The sequence below is a fragment of the Egretta garzetta genome, unplaced genomic scaffold (genome assembly GCF_000687185.1).
Source record: "Egretta garzetta isolate BGI_Z169 unplaced genomic scaffold, ASM68718v1 scaffold7, whole genome shotgun sequence".
NCBI classification, from domain to species: Eukaryota; Metazoa; Chordata; class Aves; order Pelecaniformes; family Ardeidae; genus Egretta; species Egretta garzetta.
In genome coordinates, this window is record NW_009260350.1 from 912,355 (window position 1) to 919,097 (window position 6,743).

A 6,743-nucleotide genomic window follows, 5' to 3' on the forward strand; every position below is an offset into this window, starting at 1 on the left:
GAAGGGTGACGGCTCCTTACCTGCCTCTCCGAGCGGTTTTCTCCACACCACCACCCCAAGGGAGGTTTTGGATAAGCTCGGAGAATTGCAGATGAGCGAGCAGCCGGACGCTGAACTAGGCAATAAATGCATTTTGCATTTCCTCTCTTCGTGAAACGGGGGCAAGAGCCGGCTGTACGGACGCTGACTGTTAGGTGGTCAAAGCAGACCACGAAACCGCCAGCACACGGCTGGCTTTCCTTTGAGGAAGAACAGATGGAGATTGAAGTCCTTAACTGATAAATGTTTCCCAAATTAAATTACACTCATACATTTCTCTAAGCATTTCCAATTACTCTATCTCATTTTACCCCTTGCTCTTCACCAGCTGTTGCTGTCTTTCTTCCACTTCCCTAACAGGCAGCAAGTTGTGAGGCCTGCAGGGTCCCGGGTCGCTGTTCTCTTTACAAGGAAATGGTTGGGTTTTTTTCTAAACCAACTGAAGCAACCTGCAAACAAACAGAAGAATTCCTACCAAAACGAAGTGAATCCTTGTGGCATGCTGTTACGCTGCGGGAAGAATTCTGCCAGGACAGACAAGTTCACCATGCCTAATCGCAAGTGCACGGCCGGCTCCCGCAGTTTCGAGGCACAGCTGCGCCCACTTTGTCTTTTCATGGGTACAGTACCTCAGCACGGGACAGCCTGCCGGAGGGGGTGTGAGCGGAATGCGTGTGGGCAGCTCTTCCCCAGTGCCTGTAGAACAGTTACCCTGCTATAAAATGCAGCTGCTGTTATTCTGATATGTCACACAGCTTAGCACTCCTAAATTCTCCAAACCTGATTGTTTTGTTCTCCCCAGTTCTTTTTTGGCCAGCACCAATGCACATGCCTCTGCGTGTGCCAGTTATGGCTACAGAACTGTCTGCAGCGTAGGCTGGAGATCGGCGCTACCATGTCTTGTCCATCACTTGCCCAGTAGGACCATTGCAATGATCTGCACGACAGCCAGCCAGACTCATTGCAAGCAATGGCACCTTCACTTTGGGGCCCATCCTCCCTTCTTTGCAATGATTTTTGCTTCTAAGAACCACAGATAGGCAATAAACTCCAGGACAAGGACCACTAATAGCTCATAAGGCTATGTAAGTAGTCTATGGTAGGTCCAAGCATTATTCAATTTAAAGTTCCGGTATTAAAATGCGATGGTTCCTCCCTACATGGTGATGAACCGTCCATCTGTGGTATGCTACGTGCTAAAACCTTTGGGAGTTACTGGCCTGTGGACAGGACAGAGGCAATGGACATAGGCATCTCAACCTCTTGGTGGTTGGGCTTCACCATTGCTGCCTTCTCCTCCCTCTTTTCCCTATGACTGCTTCCTCTTCAACTCCGATTCCATCTTCCCTGCCCAGTCCTAGAACAATCAGCCTGTAACACTTTTTGTGTCCTCATGAATTAAGAGAGCTAGATGACATTACACCATGAACGATGGGTCTTCCATGGGGGCCTCACCTCACCACTGCTGCCCACTAAATTGTCACCCTGCCTCCTCATGAGCATGTCTGTACGCATGCTCCTCACCTGCACTGAAGTGTTGTTTTCTCCTATCAGCTTGAGTGGGAGTGCAATTCTCTTACAGCTGTTAATGCAGTTGTATGGAAACAACCGCCAATGCAGATGTGGGAAGCAAGAGATTAGCTAAAGACATGCCACAGGGGCCTGGCAGAGCTCATCCACCCACTGCTTTGCTCCTCCCTTTAACAGCGTCTGGGGCTTTTTGCCTCCCTCCATGCCCTGCAACCTGAAGGGCATAAAAACTCCCCCTCTTCCACTCCATCCAGGACCAGCTTCCACATTCCAAAGCAAGACTACAAAATGCCTTTTCTACTCCTGCCCCTTTACATACCTATCTTAGCCTTCTTTTTCTTACTGCCAGGTGAGGATGTAACAGATGGGGAGCTGGTTCACATTCTTCCATTGAGACTTCCATGCGTGTCACAAATGAGGTTCCTGGTTAACTTCCCTAGTGAGAATGTCAGAGGTGTCACTTGCCATTGAAATAATTTATCACTACAACTCTCTCTAGTATGTCTCAGACAGGGGACACAGCAACAGGCCACTTAGGCTTAGCTCTCGCTAAACACTCCTGACATTGGTGCCACGATAATTTGTTCCTTAGTTGTTTAGCTGTGTACATTGCCTTACAATTTTGGGGGATGCCCAAGAATAGTGTCTGTAAGCATTTTCACTGAGAAGGAGAGAAAGAATTAGATAAAAATCTTCTTGCCTCTGACACTAACTGCCAGCATGACCTTCAAGAAGAATCTTAATTACTTTTGCCTTTAGCTATTAGCTTTCCATCAGCCAAAGGAAGGTGATGCTAGACTGGGTGAATATTGCAAAACCTTTCAGTTAAACACAAATTTAGAACTGTAGATTATTTTTTTTCTGGTATATTGAGGACCCTGCTTGTGTTCACTGCCCACTTTCCCGTGGAACAAATACTCACCTTAAGTAAACATTAAATTTAGACATCACAAACACAAATACAAAATTTTGGTATTAGCAATCACAGCAACAATGTGAATGCCATAGGATTTATGGTTGTCCGCTCAGGAAAAAGAAGCGGTACCATGGAAATTGTATGGTGAATCACAACAGTTTGAATTGCAAATAGCAGGCTGGACAGTAAAAGGATCAGGGGAAAATGTAACAGAGTAATTTTGAATAGGAAATTCCCTTGAAAAAAAAGCACAGTCCACTTTCAGACTGTCCACAACCCATAAACCAAGATAAAAGTAGTTGATTAAATGCTTTATCGGGTGGCATGACTGTACCACACCACTTCATAGGGCAATGTGAGGTTTTAAAAGGAGATGCTTGTAAAGCACCTGCAAGATATGAAGAGCCACATGGTCTCTGTGTTATTTACTGTGTCACTAGCCACAAGGTCAGCTCCTTTTCCCCTACTCACATCTACGTTTAATAAACATGAACTAGACCTGGCCTGACTATTAAAATTTACAAAGAGCATCTTATTCAGAAATTAATTTTAAGGAATTTTGGTTCTTGGCTCATAAGATCATGAGACTCAGCAGACTTTGTCGAAGTTCTAACAGTCATGACAGAGCACTTTCGGTGCTGTACAGGCTGAGGGGTCAAGTAAAGTGACATCTCTACTACTGAGTCATTCTAACCCCTTGGAGGGAACGCTTACCATCTTTCTTCAGCAGCTGACAGTAAGGACCAAAGAGGATAGACCTGAGGTGAGGAGAGATCTGTGTTAAGGGAACGTATGTCTTTGATTAAGTAGGGTGAAGAATGGCCTTACAAACCTTTCAGGCACAAAAAGTCAAAGGTAAACCCTTGTGCTAGCCCCAAGGAAGGGATAGCACTCACCAACCACTTGTGCTCTATGCCAGAATCTCATTTTCACTCTTTGGATTATCTCCTGGCATTGGTTAAAATCAAAAGGCAATTAGGCCCCCATCAAACGCTGGTTGAGATATGTGTACATGAGGCTGCCACGGCTCAGCATTGCCACACAGCCTGCTTTGGCATGGATCCCTTAATTTCAGTGGAGTTCCCCCTTCTCTTATCCCAGAGTATGTGTTGAAAAAGAAATGTAGCGGCCTAAAGTCTCGGACTGTGCAGTTTAAAGTCCCAATGAATCCACTGATATCTAGCAAAGATCTTTTTCTTTAACATGATGCAAGCTTATTTAGCCAAAGAGAAGTCACTGCAAGTGAAGTGGAAGCTGACTCAGCCCTAAGCTAGATATGACACAACCAGAAGAGGCATCCTCAGTCATCAGCTGGTAGACCAAATTCAGACATGCCATAAATCACATTATAAAGGACAGGAGTAAGTGCTTCTTGTAGCTTCTGTGCCATGAAGAGTGAGTGAGGTGGTAGCAGCAGCAGCACTTTTCCTAGAGTTCAAGACCAATAAAATTAATTGCAGAAATCTTCTGGTTAAATTTCTTACTATAACCTTCCTTTCTACTGTGGGCTTCCAAGTTTGTTCCTCCATCTTTACACTGGCTGAGTGATGTTTCCAAACCTCCTCCTCCTTTTAGGTCACTTCTGAATTTAGCCCATTTTGCCAGGCTGCCAGGGAGTGATGCAGAGGAAGTCGGGCAGCCTCCTTAAAGGCTCACTCACATTTCAGGGACACATGCCGTTGCTGTGCATGCAGAACATGCCGTTGTGCTTGGGAAACGGAAAACTCTGAGCACGCATAAAAACCACTTGTAGACCACTGCATCCCTTCTCAGCTCCTCTACCCCAACATAATGCTGCACACCCTCAGAGACCTACTAAAAAATGAGGTTGGAGATGGGAGGAGAGTAAGAAGAAACCAACATTAAACTAGTGCTTCAGCCTGAAGGTACTTCCTGTGAAAGACTGAAGGCTTGGTCTCAGAAGAGCTGCGGGTTAGGCAGCAGCCATGCAGACTACTCTGCACAGGCCTTCTGACGTCTCTGACTTTGTGGAGGTATCTCCTCCAAAGTCAGGGTAGGTTCCACATCTATTTAACTTCCTCTTAGTTTACCCCATTGAAGGTTTGGCGATATGGACTCTTCCCTCCACAAAACAACACATTCTGTAAAGGCTCCTGAAGAGCTGACAGGTAATCAGGATGTGGCTTATCAGCTTGGCCCCAAATCAATCCAGTGACTTTCTTTGTATTTAAATCTTACTTGCCTTAGGGAATCCAGTACTTCAAAGACATCCACCTGTACCTATGTGCACACACAATGCACACAAAGTAAAAACTAACTGGGAAGATGACCCAGTCTCTCCCCTACTGATGCAAATCAGTAACAAAATCCATCTTAAATAACTGGTAGACAAAGTTAGCGTCCAGGTAAGGAAATGATCCTAGAGAGAGATGCTTGCACACTGTTCCAGCAGATGCATCTGGACTGATTCTGAGAGCCATGGACACTGCGGTAGCCATCAGATACAACCTGTCTCCAGGCTGAGAGGCAGAACACACTTCATGCTGTTAGCACATATCCAAAGACATAGGTAAAAAAGCAAGAGCTTCTGGAGCTTCGAGCCACACTGTTCATGGACTACAGTTGCAACCACATAAATTGAAAAGCCAGTGCTGGTCTTCGAGTCACAAGATGTAAACTCCTGGGTGCGCCCCCAGGGAGGCACCCTAAGAGTTTAATTTCACATTGTCCCCTTGATTTTTTTTTTTTGCTGTGCAATCTGATGAAACATACACCACATGTTGTTTAAACGTCTGGCTGACCCCCTTCATACGGCAGCAAAGAAACTCCTCTTATATTTAGAAGTCCTCTTCTAAGGTTACATATCAAGATACATGCACACTGCTGTTTTGCAGAATGCAGCTGCCCTGTAAGAAGCGAAAGATGCTAACATGATCCAGGAGCTGAGGCCAGCAATTTCAAGTTTCCATCTGTCTCTGCCTGTAATACATGCAGGAAGGAAAAGAGAGCTGGACTTCAGGCATTAGTTGGTGCCTTCAGCATGCAGGAAGACCACATCAAAAAATGGAAGCCTGGAGCAGCTTTGTGGAAGAAAGACTCTTCCTGCCCAGGACACAGATGCTGAGTTGAAATATGTTTTGCCACTTCCCCCCACCATTTCATGAAATAACATCATTCAGTGCATACATATGATAGCTCTTTTTTTTTTTTTTCCCCCTCCAAAAAATGGCAGGTGCAATGCAGAGTAATAACAGACCAAATCCAAATCTAGATGCATGCTGATGAAGAACAGGTAATTTCCAGAGTCTGTCATAGATAATGAAATTTGTTTATATGCTCCTCAAAATATAGAGCAGGCACTAATTCCTCAGTCAGACAACTGCCTTCCACACCCACTGCTGTCACCAGGGGTCATACAGATTTGGGCAGTAAGATGTCATTTAGCTTCCCTATGTCTGATACCTCACTTTGTATGGGTCCGTCACACCTACAACAGAATGATTTGGTTGTACAAGGACCATATTAATTTTCAGCACAGGCTGTGTTTGACTGCATTTCTCAAACATGGTTGAAAATTTATGCAAACATAAATAAATGAAGAGAACCGATACCAGTACATTAGTAAAGCAAAAATAAGATTACCTATGACATAGAAGCACTAAAGGACATTAGAGGAATAGCTGCATTTTCCCCACTCTGTCACATTAAGTGGTTTAATATAAAGCCTTTATTTTTATACCAATCAATAGCACTGTAAGGCAGCAACATTTATCTTCAGAAGCACTGAAGACACAGTGGCTCAATTCTCAATTATATTAGGAGTGAGACTTCAAAGATATCTATCAGCATCAAGATGCAAGTTAGATTTCCAGTATGGTTTTCAAAAGCATCTGAACAAGTCAGGTGTCTAGCTCCTATTGATCTAAATCCTCGTTAGGCACTTTCAAAAGATACTTAGTTGCCTATCCCTATTCTCTAGTGCCCAAAACACTTTGGAAATCTTTCTCCCCTCTCACACCACTAGCTGTGGTTTCTTTTACAGTACTGTAGTTTAGTATTTTGCAGAAGGACGAAACTTTTGTACCCACTTTGATCTTTAGTACACTGACGTAGAAAACTATTACTACAACAATGCAGTGATGTTTACTTTGATGCTAGTGATTCAAGGTGGTGGAAATCTGACCTCTGTTACCTGCTGAGAGACCTCCTTTGGTGACCTCATTTGACCACTTTCCCCTCATGGTAGTAAAGTCCCAAAGAAACTAGCGAGGGACCATTTTGAGAAGGCCTTCACACT